Here is a 15,203-nt window from a genome sequence, read left to right on the forward strand (position 1 = left end):
ACAATAACAGCTTCTGTCTCGGGGAATTGCGGCCGCGAGGTACCGGCCAAGCCCGAGGTATGAGAGGTTGGGGCAGTAATTAGGGCTCTGGCGCTGATAAGGGCGCAGAGCTCAGCCACCCTGGGCTCTGCTCATGCCAGAGCAGTGAGTGTGCATCCCGGCCCGGCTGTGCGGGCGCAGAGGCACCGCGGGATGTCAACAGCCACGCCGGGCTCTCCATCCATCGCCCGTGCCTCGGCACCGGCACGCCCCGTGCTCGGCAACCGTGGCAAACACGTCCCCACCGGCAGCACGACACCAAACCTGATTTAGTACAAGGGGGAAAAATGTGATTTTTTTTTTTCCCCTTGTCTCGGCCACCCGTGCTGTGCCAAACCCCCGCAGCTCCTGCTGTGGGTTTGCCATAGGGTACCAACTCCTGGCAGCTCCTCCTTGATGCACAGGCACACCCAATATGTTCAGGACCAAAAAAAAAAAAGGGTTTTACAGCTGCTGAAAACCAAGGATCTGCCTTTTCTGCCTTCTCAGCCCGCTGGCAGGGAGCCCCAGGCTGGCAGGGGCTGGTGCCAGAGCTGTGCAGCCCCAGGCTGCAGAAGAGGAGGTTGATGCACAGGACTGCAGGCAGAGGAAGGCCGCCCGGGACTTCTGATCATCTCATTAACCATGAGAACGGCAGAAAATAATTGCTCGTGGTTCAATGCAGTCCATCTGTGTGGGATTTTCTCAATAATAAGTGCATACGGCCTGGTTTTAATGTTTTTCAATGTTTTTTAAACTGAAACATTTCCTAATGCCGAAACCTGGGCAAAAATCAGTTCCAGCCCTGGGGGCAGTGAGGGGATTTAGAGGCACAAGTCTTAGGTTGACTTTTTAACAGGGTTCGTACAAACTATCCTGCCCATAATGCTCATGTAATTGATGCTTTTGAATACTCCAAGGAGGCCAAGGTCCTCAGAGGCTTTGAAAGTATGTTTTACAGTACTTTCTGATGTGATATATAAAAAACCCTGATCATGAGTCAGGCAGACAAAGCTCTTGAGGCTGACTTAAAATTATTTACATGCACACACACCCCTTTTTAAGTGATCACACTTAAATATTTTAAATTCTTTTTTCTTTTTTTTTTTTTTAAGAAAAGCTGATTTTTCATGTAGAAAACAGAACTTCAGGACACTGGCAGTTTTGGTGTAAAAGTTGCCCTGCAGCCAGCTGCAAGGATGCAGAGAGGGCAGGACACACAGGCTGGACAAGATTGGGCTGTGCCTTCCTGCAGAAGGGTTCATACCCAGAGCTGATTTGTCTTATTTCCCTGCAAGATGCAGTTTGAGGCTTAACTCTGGCCAAGCAGCAAGTGACTGTGAGGAATTTTGCTCACTGGGATGGATGAAGCAATGGGCTTGGTCCTTTCCAGTTTTTCCCAGTCCATTAAAGCCAAGCAGGTAACTAGAGCATTTTGTCTGGTATAAGGGAACTTCACGGGCATCTTGCAAACACACACATCCTTGTTAAAGTCATGGCTGTAAAAGTGGTGCTCTGACCCTGCCAACATTCTGTCCTAAGGATTTCCCTGTGTGGTGAAAAAACAGGCATTTATTCTGGCTTTGCTCTGCCACTTTGTCCCCAAAGAGAGAGCACAGGGGGTGCACACCCTGCCCACCCCAGAGCTCAGCCCCAGCCCCTCCTGCTGACTGGGGAGGGAGTGAGGAATAACCCTCCTAGCCCCTTATCAGGCTTGTGTGCTTAATCCCTCTTTTAAGTGGCACGGAGTTAGCTGGCTCCCTTTCCTGGGGCATTGCTCAGGAGAGAAGAAATGCTCCCCACGAGGGTTCTCTGTGCCTGGATCCCACTGCGAGGGTGCCAAAGCCCTGGGAGCAGCCAGCCCTGGCTGTCTCACCTGGCTCCTTCTGTCTGGGGCTGCCTCCATAGATAAAGCATTCCCTGTCCCCCTGTCCCCCTGTCCCCACTGTCCTTCCCACCTCAGAGCTCCCCTGGGTGTAGCAGTGCCCACCCCGAGGTGGGCACACCCACAGTATGGGTTCAGTGCCATAGACAGGGGCTGTTTTGGGGAGGATTTTGTCCTGGGCAACTGTTTGGAAGCTTGAGCAGCACAGGAGTCAGAATGTGGCCCGAAGCATTTCAAATATGCCACCGAGCCTGCCTTAAGTGGGCAAGGGATTTAGTAATCACAGCCTCCCATCGTCCTGCCAAGGGCACAGGAGCACAGCTCTGGCTGCCACAAAATGCTCTCTAGAGGCTGAATATTGCTGTTTTCCACCCACCCCCAAAGCCCACAGTGGGAAAGTGGGGCTGAGCTTGAGCTGTGCACCTTCCCCAGCTGGGGCTCACATGATGGGGGGCTTGTAGGTTTTCCAGGGGTTGCTGGTTACTTGGATGATAACATCACTAATTATTGTGATTAGTGATAATCCAGGAGAGAGAAACAGGAAAGAAAAAAATTGGATTTTTGGGTATCTCTGCATCAGCCTCGGATAGTCCTTCCAGCACAGTGGGGAAGCAGACAGCAGGGCACTGAGTTCAGCATTTTGGGAACTTCCATCAAAACTGAGACCATCTCTTTCCCACACACTTACTGACTGGTTTGGGTTTCACAGCTCTCCCCAAAAATACCTCATGGGGAAATAAGGAGAGTTTGGTGCAGAAAAACTATCAAAAGCCTCATTTAAAGGTTGTAATGTACTTCTGTGATCCAATTATACTGGTTTGGTTTTGGAGGAGACACTTCCCAGATTTAACAAGTTTTTTCTGAGACCCTTCAAATCATGAAATGTGAACTTTGGGCACAGAGGAAACACCTCCTAGACATGGGAAACCAAGTCATGTTTTTAAATGTCACTTTCTCAGCCCATGCTCCAGGCACCCAGCTTTGCCTGAGCTGATTAGAGTTTGATTAGAATTTATAAATAATTTTGCTTACCTCCAAATTTACTTTTTATAGTGAATATATACTTCTGCGACTTTTTTTTGTTGTTGTTGCTGATGGGCAAGGGCAGTTTGGGCTATGAAAAGGAAAGGGTGGCAATAGTTTTTTTCCTTGCATGGCTTTGCCAAGAAGAGGGGACTCCCTGAGCAGTGGAGCCTGGACAGCACCCACAGTGGGGACATGCACTGGGAGCAGGGTGACCCATCCTGGAGAGGGGGTGACAGGCTGGAAATGGGTGACATATGCTGGGAAAGGTGTGGTGCATGCCAGGAAGGTGCGACACACTGCAAACGAGGTGACATGTACCAGGATGGGGATGTTACACACCGGGAAAGGGGTGACAAAAGCCACGGTGGTGGTGACACAGATGCAGTGGAGGGTGTGACACATGCCAAGAACAGGTGACAATTGCTGGGAAGGAGGTGATGGACATCAAGAAGGGAGTGACAGACATTGAGAAGGGAATGACATATGCCAGAAAAGACATGATGCCCATCAGGAGAGCAGGGCAGGGCCATGCATCCCAGCCCAGCAGCCGCAGGGGACAGCCAGGATGGCATTGGTGTTCAGCAGCAAGGCCAGATCCTGAGGTGACAGGCCACCTCAGCTGTCACACACACGTGGAGCAGCCCAACAAGGAGAGATGCCTCGCAGGGCTGCTCCCCTCTGCCCAGCAGCAATACCCACCCCTGGTGCTCGAGCTGTGGCTAATGTCCTTTCACCGTGTATTATACAAATAATATAAATAACTCCTCCTCGGACTTCAAACATGCCACTTCAGATGTATGGTGGGAGATTACAGAGTTTGTTAAAGCTCAGGTCTTCAATCATCCGGGCAGTTTCGAAGCTGCTCACTAAAATACAGATCAATGCTTCAATTTTATGGGAGGCCTGTCCCATGTGACCAGACTCAAATCCCCTATTTTATGGCTTGCTTATACATTCCTGGTGAAAAACGGTTTACATTTTGGGCCCCGGGAGCTCTCCTAAATCAGCTGCCAGGTTTTTGCAGCTGGTAGCAAAGGGAAGCGCTGTCATCGGGCTGCCCGGAGGTGAACAAACGAGCCGCCAGCCCCGGGACTGACGGCTCGCCCCGACCCTGAGCCAGCCCCGGCTGCTGCTGCTGCCACAGGGACACCAGTCAGGCAAGGAGACTCCTCCTGTGACACCCCCGAGACACCGTCCCCACGGCAGCATCTCCCCCTCGGAGACCCCGAATCTTCAGGGCTTCGGAGACGCTCGGATGAAAGGGTTAAGCTGGACTGGACGGCTGGAGAGGAGAGGGATGTTAATCCTTCAGCTCTGGGTCTGCTAATTATTTGCTGATTCAGCTGCTGAGCAGAGCCCAGCTCCAAAGCAGGGTCTTGGCCCTTGCCTGCTGTCAGTTTTGGGGTGCTGGGGCTTGGCGTTGCCTGTTTTGTCCCAAGAGCAGAGCTGAGCTTTGTCTATCCTTTACCTTGAGAGCAGCAGTGTCAGAAGCAGGTTTTGCAGGGAAACTTAGGCACAGCTTATCCCTGGGCAGACCCAAAGGAGTGGTGATTTTATCCTCTTTCATTTTCCAGCAGTGCTCCACCCTTTCCATTCACTGGTGAGTGTGAGAAAGGGTGCCAAGGGCTTGGTGCTCTTGGAGAATCCTGAGCCCCAGCAAGGAAAGCAGCTGCCACCCACCACAGTGACACAGGGAATGTGCCACAGGGGCAGGATTTGGTAGCACACCTACCTTTTCTGACCTCACTGCTGCCCTCCTTGAACGATTTCAACCAGCTCCCATTTTCTGCCATCCAAGATCCCTGAGGTTACCACTAATGAAGTCTCCTCCAAAACCCAAAAACTCGTTGTCAGCTGCCACCTCACCAGGCAGCTTCAGCGCTGAGCTCGGGCCGTGGCACTCAGCTCCTGCCAGGGGAGCAGAGGTGCCATCGGTAGCAGGTGGTGGCTGCAGCTCACACACATTTAAACACCTCCTTGCCCAGCTCCTTCTGTCACAGCACCGTGACACAAAGCAGCTGCTTTTGACAGAAAAGGCAACTTTGGGCTGCAGAGTAGAGGAGGTGAAAGGAGCCTGACAGATGAAGGTGAATTCCCAGGTGTGCTGATGGGGGAATGAAGCCAAGCAAACCTGAAGCAGTGGTAGGATGTGGTGCTGTGGGGTGCGAGGACAGCTGAGGGCTCCAGTTTTCCCTTTTTCCCCAGTTTTTCCTCAGTTTTTTCCTCATCTATCCCATTCCCTGGCTTCCCTCCATAAGATTTGTCTCCTCATGGGATTACCACAGATTTTCCACAAAGTAAATCTGGGATGCGATGGTTTGGATGAGATGCAGCCAAAATCTACCTGGGCTAAGCTCCTCCAGCATCTACACAAGCAAGCTTTCACAGTACCTTGGTGGCATCCTGAGGAAACCCAGCTCCTTTGCACTGGCTCCTGGCCCCATGGTGCCAAGGTGCTGGTTCCCTGCTCTGGGCTTGGCTGGGCAGGATTCCCTGTCCCCCCCTCTGGTGATGGCCAGTAAAATGCCAGGTGATTTTATTCCTCCCTTAATAAACAAAGCTGAATTTCCATCTTCAGGAAAGCAGACAGCATCCTCCTGCTTCCAGCTATTTAGGGGATAGCTGAAGGGAGGTTTTTCCCTGGTGCTTCATAAAGAACAGAAAAAGAAAAAGTAAAAAATGGCCACATTCATCTTGCTTTGAAAATGATGTAAATAAATCAGTTCACTCCCAGAATAAGCTTTGCCTTCTTTTTGTGGTTGACTCCTGCCAGTGCTAATTGGAGCCAATAGGCACATCACGAGGGGAGCAACCCCCTTTACAGGTAACACCTCAGCCTGGCGAGCATGTTTACAGTCTTATTTCAAAGCCTTAAGGAGGAAGGATCTGTCATAAACCTTGGCAGCTTTCGCTGAGCAAACAGTGCTGCTAGAATAGTTAAACCCACGGCATTTGGGTGGAAAAATATAGAAAACACGTGTGTTTCCATGTGAGCTCTGCTGCTGTGCAGAGCTGGCTTTGTGGCACAGCTGCAGGTCCCAGGTGATAAAGAGCCATCTCTGGCAGGGCTTGGGGACACTGTTAGGTCTGGGTGACCCTGAGGACACCATGGGACCCTCAGAGGCATCCATATAATCCCACTGAAAGGCTCAGGGAGATATATTCCCTTTACTGTGCTTGTCCTAAAATGAGCTCTTCAGCTTTTGGGGTGCCTGAAAACAATGATCTAGAAGAGAACCACCATTCCCAGACAATGATGCAGTCAGGTGCTGCTTTTTTTTTTTTTTTTTTTTTTTTTTTTTTTTTAATAAAAAAATATCTTGGCAAAACTACAGAAGTTAGGCAATACATTTTCAGGATTACATTTATCTGAAGAAAATAAGGAGAGATTTCCTGTAGTGAAGGTATCAGTGAGGTCCATAGGAAAAGCTCTGTGTAGGTGTCAATGAACGTGTGAAGGAGCTGTGCTCTGGGATTGGGATGGGGCACCATGGCCCCCACCTGCAGTGGATGCTGCATCTCTTGCTGCAGTGCCATCTGCTCAGCCATCCTCACCTCTAACCTTTGGGCATAAACTCAGTGTAAATAATTAGCAATAAATGAGATTTTCCTTGTGCAGACCTCCCTGACTGTGCCCTTTGTCACCACCCCTGCACACAGTAGCTGACAGTGCCATTTCCCACCCTCTGCAGGGTTAGGACCTCTCTGTCCCAGCAGGGCAGGGAGCAGGAGGCTGGCAGAGCTCAAGCCTTCCCCCAAAGATGAATGGCTGCCAGTTTTCTTAATCCAGCCACTTTGGAAAAATTGTTTGTTCTCATCCTGTTTGAAACAGCTTCAAAGTGGCTCCAGTCTAGACTGTGCCAAGATAAATTACAAACCTAAAGCACTGATATAAACCATAGGGGAAGCAGTCATTTGCTCTAATGTAATTAAAACAAGATATCATAATGTATGTAAGTATGTATATGTGCAGGCAGGCTCTCCTGGCATGGAAGGAGCAGGATGCTGCCAGGCTATCCCCAGCAGAGACTGGACCATCGCTCCTGGGCTGGGGGGGTTTCATCCCTTTAAGGGGTGGTTGAGCAGGGACACCACTCCTCCAACACCTGACAGCCAACCAGGCTGTGGCAGGGACCTGTGACATCACTACAGCTGCTATAAAAGGTAAGGCACTGAGCTTTGCTGGGTGGTTGGACATTGTGGTTGGTCAGGATCCTGGTACATGGTCATATTCCATTATCCCAGTTCATGGTGGTTGGTTGTATTTGTGATCCCAGTTCATGGTGGTTGGTCACATCCATGATCCCAGTTCATGGTGGTCACATCCATGATCCCAGTTCTCAGTGGTTGGTCACATCCATGATCCCAGTTCACAGTGGTTGGTCACATCCATGATCCCAATTCATGGTGGTTGGTCACACCCATGATCCCAGTTCATGGTGGTTGGTCACACCCATGATCCCAGCTCATGGTGGTTGGTCACATCCATGATCCTGCTGTTCAGGGGTTGGTCATGCCCATGATCCTGGTGCATCGTGGTTGATGCCCATACGTGGGGCTGGTGTGTGATGTCACTGCTGGAAGCAAAGTGGAGGGCTCTGGAAGGGTAGCAGTAGGACAAGGAAGGCCCAGACCATGGTCATGGGAGGAAGGGAATGGCTTTCCTGAGGAGCTGATGAGGCAGGGAATGAGTCTTCCAGCATCAGGAGGCCTTTTGTCAAAGTGTATCTTATGGGAACTTTCCCCCAAACCTCCCATGGACACAACTGAGAAAAGGGCTTTTACTCCACAAAATATAGAGATAAATAAACACTTTTCCCTTCATCTGGAATAGTTCAAATTTGTGATGAACCAGATCAAATGATAAGCAACTGTTCCACTTCAATTAAATGCAACTCAAGTGAAGTAGATGGGGATTCCATTGCTCCCTAAGTCTCTTCTCATCTACTGAAAATGAGGAAGGAGGAGAAAAAGAAAATACAAAGAACAAGCTCTGAAATTTGGGGGGAAAGAAAGTTAATAAAATTGTGATAGAAATTGCAGTTCTGAGCAATTTTATTGACAAATAAAAGAGCACTTGATAAATAATGATTATATAAATTTAAGAGACTTTTAAAAAACTTAAAGATCAATTACCAGCTAGCTAAATGTGTGTCATTTTGTTTTAATAGCATGATGACACAGGTCGATTTAGATATGTGTATGTACAGCTGGAGCTTAATACGTGTATGAATATATGTGTATGCAGGCGTGTTCGTGAGTGGACATCATCATCTCTCCATTCCACATTCCTGTCCTCCCCAAAGCCACAGCCTGGCTTTAACACACCTTGAATCTCCTGTCAAGGTCTCTATCCTCGGAGCTTGCATCATTGGATCATCCAGACACCATCTCAGGGGTGAGATGCTTTCAATCCTGCACTGAGCACAGCACGATTCTCCTTCCAGACAGGAAAAACAACTGAAACAACTTCTTCCCCGGTGCTGCCCCAGATGAAAAAAAAAACAGGGAAAAAATCCCTCATGTCCAACCTTGCACAGCCATGAGATCTCATGGAAATAAGCCCAGGATACAACCCAGGAATGGTGACAATGGTGTGAGGTGCAAGCAGGCAGAAGAACGGGGAAGCCCCACAGGAGCCCCATAAGCGCCCATCCCTTGGTCCTGGCTGTGGTTACAAACCCCAGTCCAGGTTAAAAGCAGCTGCTGAACCCAAATGTGGTGGGTGAGGAGAGCAGCCAGCAGCCGGGTGAGCTGGGCTGCGGCGCTGGGCCACGCCAGGGGCTCAGCGGGGCTGATGGACACCAGCACTGAACACAAAGCACTTTGCAAAGGAGCACGGCTGCCTGGGCTCCGAGCAGCAGAAAGCTGGAGGTGACAGGGCTCACCCGGAGGCGGCTGGAAAGGGGCAGTGGAGCCGGGAGTGCAGTAGGAAAAAACACCGCAATAGGCAAAGCATCCCCCGTTTGCCCCTAAGCTCCGGCTCCGCCTGTGTGGTGACACCGCTGCCCAATGCCGAGCCCCCGGCGCGGTGGCAGCGGCAGGGCCGGGGACACCACCCGGCGATGTCCCGGTGCGATCCCTGATGGATGCGCCTGGAGTTTCGGCTCGTGCCACAAGAGGTCTCACGGATTTCATCGGGACCGTCGGAGGAATAAAATCCCGATTAATGCAAGCAGGATGTAATGTAACTCTCATGGGGCATCTCGTGTACAGGTGGAGCGTGGTTCTGTCTGGGCCCTTACGTTCCCTGGGAACAGCCCTAAATCTCCCTCCCAAAAGCCGGTCTCCAAATCTCCTTTATGCCTGCTGTGAGACTGTTACCTGCGAACAGCAATTGTCCCACATCTTTGCCGGCAAATCCCTTGGAGCCCATTTCTGTGGGAAGGTTTGCAAGCACAGAGAGCCCTTGGCGGTGGAGCAGCGCCCTGCCCGGGGCTGCGCTGCTGCTTGCAGCCCTTGTGCCCATGGCAGAGCAGGGCACGCTGCCTTGCTCCTCGCCCGCATCCCCGTTCCATCCCGGCTGCTCCTGCCCGTGTCCCACGCGGGCTCTGTGACCGCGGCAATGCCAGCTCGGCGCTTTGAAGTGCCGAGGAGAGGAGTTGTTGTTGTTGTTTGCGAGCCCTTATCGCCGCGATGCTCCCGCCTGGCTCTCGGCGATGGCTCCGGCCTGCCGCCCGTGCGGCCCCGCTGCCAGGGAGCGCCGGGCTGCCAGCGCCGCCTGATAAGGATGATGGATGGGGATGAGCATGGCTCCACCATGGCCGGCTGCTTACTGCGAGCCAGAGCCGGCCCAGCGCTCCCTGAGCCGGCAGGAATGCGAGTTCGGGGGATGCTGAGCACTCCACAGCCCTGCCGGTGGGTGCTGGCACCCCCACGTGTCGCCCCCACATCAGCCAGGCTCCTGTCCACATGCCCACAGAGCAGGGTGGGCAGTGCACATCCAGATCCACAGCCTGCTCCAGGGGCAGTGGGAGATGGTCCCACCCTGCTCCATCACCTCCAGGGTGGCCATGCAGCCCAACCTGGTCCCCTCCAAGGGATGAGGGCAGTGGGTGGCTTTGGCAGGTGAAGGGGGACTGCCACCACGCTGCCAGGGTGACAGCACATCTGTTAGCAGCTACCTGATGCCATGGGGACACCTGCAAGAGATAGTCTTCTCTTGCTGTGCCAGGGAGATGCTTTTGTTTCTATTTGGCTTCCTGGGAGCAGATCTGGGTGGGCTCTGCACACCCTGATCCCTTTGGGAAGGTGGGCTCCAGCATTGAGGGTCTCTACCCTGGGTTTAGGACATCCCAGTGTTGAAATGATGGTGCATTCCCTTCACATCTGGGTCTTCCCAGCCTTCAGGGAGGCTTTTGCAGGGGTTTTCAGAGCTGAGCTGCTGCAAACATACCTGGAGCTACTTTCTCCAGGAGCCAGTTCTTGTTCCTCACTCAAAGCAAGCCAAGGGAAACATTTTTGTGCAGCTACCACAAGGCCCATGTAAGTTTTTTGCAATGGTGTTCTTGCCTCTCTCCCTTACCACAAGTTTTCTTGGTCTACCTTTGACCCAAACCTCCTCTCTTTTGTATTTTTTTCGGTTCCCTTTCTCCCGTCCTGTGCCATGGAGGATTCAATGCCTTTGCTCCCAGGTGTGAGCTGCAGAAAGCAGCCAGCCCAAATCCTCTTCCCCTGGAAAGGGTCTGGATTTGGTTCCCTCTAACAGGCAGGATAACGAAGAGCCCAGAGCATGGAGATTGCCTCTAGTCCATTCCCCACAGCGTCACTCACTGAGCCCTGCCAAATGCAAACCTGGGATAAAACACACTCCTTCCAGCCCCTCAGTCAGACAATGGAAAAATTGGATGCCTTTCCATGCCAGCCTCATTATGAGGGTTTCTTAAATGGAGGTTGTGCTTATAATTAAATAGCCATATCTTGGCTCCCCAAGACAGGAGGAAAAGGCAATTTGAAAATGTATTAAAACAGAAAGTTTGGCAATTCTCCTGGATTCAGAACAATTCATGGATTTAAATTGTTCCATTTCAAAAATGTGTGCTTGGTTTCAATGGAATTAAATAAAGATGTGCAAGATGGGGGGAAAGCAGTACTTTCCTGGATGCTTTTCCCTCTCTGGCTATGAAGGGAAGGGGCAACTCTGGGTTCTGAGAATTCCTTGGTAGCCATGTGGGCTGCCCTGTGTGGCTGATGCATTGGCTGGCTCAGCTGAGGACTACAGCAAAGCAAAAAGTCCTAATAATGCCAAATTTTCCAAATTTTTCATCCTGCTTTCTAGTTTTACCACTGGCACCCCCTGACATTCTCCTGCCACTGGTGGGACCAGGTTCTCAGGCATGAGCTGGACTGCCTGGGGATGGACAGGCTCCTCTTCTCCAGCTGCTTTTGTTTGGGGGGTGCTACTTTAAAAATAATGGTCCCAAGGTTGCTAGCAAAGGACTCCTGAGGCATTTTGCACTCTTTGTTTTGGCACGAAATGTTAGTAATAGCATCATTATGCAAGTTTCCACATCTACAGGGGGAAAACTCATGAGATATTTGAGAACACATCAAAATCTAACACCTCTTTTACTCCAAGAAAATATAAAAAACATCCTTAATTTCTCTTTAGACAGCAGCTCTTGTGCTGGGAAGGTTTAGCTCAGTGATAGCAGCCAAAGCTCCCCACTTGACCAGGGGTAGCTACTAGGGAGGAATGGGAAGTAACCCCTTTGCAGAGCACTTGAACACCTTTGTCTGCTTGTATTTAAGAGTCAGGTGTATTTAAGAGAGTTGTGTGCATTTAAGAGTCACTTATTTTGAGCCCCAAACAGAAAAGTCCTGTCCCTGCTGCCTCTGGCTCTTCTGGCATCACATGTGTGTGTGTCAGCTGGGAGCTGAACGGGAGATGAACTGTGAGTTGACTTATCTGGGTAGCAGGGAAGATGCAGGAATAGCTTGAATCCAGCCCAAATCCTGAGCTCTGTGGGCTTGACATAAGCATTTAAGCCTTTGGTTGGGATCTGGTGATAGAAGAGGGCTGGAAAGCACATTTCTTTTGTGGTTAAAGGTCCTTTTGCCAGTCCATAAATCCAGAGGGAGGTCTGTTTATTCTGTTTACTGCAGTTACCTAACCTGTGAGCCTGTGTGTAAATCACGGCAAGCTGTGATTTAGGGGGGAGCTGCTCTCCCTGTGGCGTGTGCACCGTGTCCCTGGCCAGACCCCCACGCAGGCAGAGGGATTTTCCAGAAGCTGGGAGATAAGAGCAATAAAAGCCAAAGCTCTCTCCAGCACCACTGCCACTGCATTTGCTGTGGCACAATCACACATTGCTGCGAACTGCTGGCAAGAGGGACCCGAGACCAGATGATGCTTTTTCCTTTCCTTATTTTAATGAAGCAGCTGGAATTTCCCAGATGCAATGTCCCATTTCCACCCCATCACCCCAGGGGTGTCTGAGAGCTGCTATCTGATGGGGCTTGGCCAGGTGAGGGGGTGGCCAGGCTGATAACCTATAACAGGGCTGCTGCTGTCCCAGCCTTCCTCACCTGAGAGGTGCTGGCTCCCCAAGCCAAAATCATCTTCCTGATAAGGGAATGACTCCCAGATAATGGTGCCAGCTACTCCAGATGGCCCCTGGGGGAAATAGTCTGTGTTGTCTGTCTGTAGAGCAAAAGGAAGAGGGGAAAAAAAAATCACCTTTGAAGCTCCAGGCTTGGCACACTGGGTTTGGATACAGGTTTGGCAACAGAATAGGAGTGATACAAAACTGGACTGCCACAAGGGAGGAGAGTCACCCCAATCCAGGGGTTCCCCACTTTCCACAGCCTGGGCTCCATCCTCCAGAGTCCTTTCAGCCCTCTCTCCACCTCCTCCCACCACCTCCTCTAAGCAGCCACAGGATTCCCTTGGCCTTCTCCTCTAGGACGCCGCTGCCAGTTTTGATGCAAACCATTGCGCTCTCCCGGCTGCCCCCATTTCCAGGCTGGAGCAGCACAGGGGGATCAGCCCAGGTCCTTGCTGTTTAGTCTACCCATCAGATTGGTGACGAGCAGTCTAGCAGCTGGCAGAAAGCACTTTTCTAATTGCTCAGATGCCGGCTCCGAGCTGTTTGTCCGGTGGATCTTTCTTTAAATCCTACAGCAGGGGGAAGGGGAGGATGATTGGCAGGGGGGTGGGTGAAAAATGTTATGTTCCCAGCATTAAAGTCTGGGCAGCTGAAAAGCTGCTGACGTCAATTGAGAGGAATGTGGGGTGTTGTTCACTGGGAACAGTAAAGTCAAGAAGCACAGCATCCTCCAGTCTGGGATGGCTCACTCCACCTTTGAGATGGAGAATCCTTGGCTGAAAAGCTGGACAGGCAGCACGTGGTTCTGGGCATCCCGATGTTCATGCAGATGTGAGTGTGCATGTGGTGATGAGGCTCTGAGGACTCCTCAGCCCTTGGTCCATCCAGTTCCAGATGTGGTGCAGGGGGACATCCTGGCTCAACTTCAACCTCAGCCCCTCAGCCCCTCAAAGCAAGTGACCTAAGGTGGTGCTCAGGGCATTGGGGTCCTGGCTTTGAACACAGATCAAAGTGAACCCCCAAGAGAGCTCTGGGCTGCCAGCTCAGGGAGGGATGCAGATGCTCAGAGGAGTCAGTGCAGCAGCAGGAATGACAAAGTGGATAGCCCAACCTGACCAAAGAGATGGGCTTTGTTTTCTCTAGAAAGCTGGAAATGGAGAGGGACATGATAAAATCTCCCAGGACCTCTGAGACAACAGTGATCAATTGACTTCAGGGTCTGCTGAAGTTGGGACAAAATGTAATCAACTTAATTTGCAATGAGAAAGCTCAGAGGTCAGATATGAAGACAAATGATTCAGTGACCACAGGACAGTCAAGCCTGGGCCAGGTTATGTCATGGGTATTTTAAAACCGAGCTGTACAGGCTGTGGCAGGGCAGTCAGGTGCAGGTGTGGGGCTTAGAAGGGCTTTAATTCCCTGAGCTTGGTGCTTGTGCTCAGGCAGGGGACACACCGTGGCATCAGGTACCAAGGACATCCTTGTCCTGCATGCCCGGCTGTCCCCATTCCAGCAGCTGTGTCTAACTGGCTGGACACGTTTGACCCAAACCATTCACCCCTCTGTCACAGCACAGCCTGGACCACTCAATGTCCCCTCAGCAGCTCCTGCTCTGCAATGGGACAGAGACCAGTGAGATTTCCCCAAGCCCTCCCTCCCCCTGTGGTTCCGCTCTGGAGGTGGCATTTCTAAGCCCAGAGAGCAAAGCTCGGCAGCTTTTAGACACTTACAAGCTATTTTACAGGAATTTTCAAGCTATTTTCTAAGCCTTGTTTTGGGCTGGTGCCTTTTAGCATTTTAAAGAGAAAAATTATGTGGAAGCTGAGGCTTATTAAAATCCAAAACTCGACCACTCCTGCAAAAACAACCCTCTTGTTCTAGGCTGGCTTTTATGGCTGCCTGTGCGTGATGAAAACTGGCTGGGGCTAGCAGCAGAGTGGTGTGGCTATTGCCGAATCCCAAACCGCATGTTCGCGGGTGTGTTCCTGATTTGTTGAAGCGCTCCGACTTTGGAAATGTTTCCTTCAAACAGAGAGGGTGGGGAGCGGTCCTCGTTTGGAGTTTCGTGGCTCTTTTCATGTTACTTTAGATCTCTGGTTAAATAAGCAGAATTAATCAAGATTAATCAAAAGAAAAACACTTTCCTGCCCTTTCGCAGGCTGCAAGGAGCACACGCACTCCACAGTTACCGTCTGCAGCAGGAAAGCTCCCAAATACTGCATCTCCCCAGCTCACGCTCCTGCCCGCATCCTCCGGTCCGTGCCTGCAGTCTGCCGGTGACTAAGGAGGTTTATCTGCAGGGCTTTGCAATCAAAGGGCTGCGATAGGCAGGGAAGGATTAACCCCAGAAGGGGAGGAAAATCCCTCGCCGCCTCCTGCTGCCTACATCAAACGCGGCGGCGAGCGGCTGCTGCGAGCGAGCCGGGCCGTTCATCACGGAGCAGCCCTCGGAGACCCTCGCGGTCGGACGAGACCTGAGCTCTGGATGCTCCAGCCCCCGGCTGGGCTGGCACGGCACACCCCATGCACCCCTCGGCCTGTGCCAGCCTCGGGGCTCCCACTCGTGCCCATCACCCTCCTCCGGGCTGCTCTCCTGAGTGCCGCCACAGCCAGAGCGCCCGGGGATGGTGTCCGCTTGGCAGCGATGTATGAGCAAAGAGAGATGGGATGGATGATTCATTCCGTGGTCATGGCACAGGTCGGGAATCAGGTATGAGCTGTGCCAA

The sequence above is a fragment of the Lonchura striata genome, chromosome 13 (assembly GCF_050655825.1).
Source record: "Lonchura striata isolate lonStrDom1 chromosome 13, ASM5065582v1, whole genome shotgun sequence".
NCBI classification, from domain to species: Eukaryota; Metazoa; Chordata; class Aves; order Passeriformes; family Estrildidae; genus Lonchura; species Lonchura striata.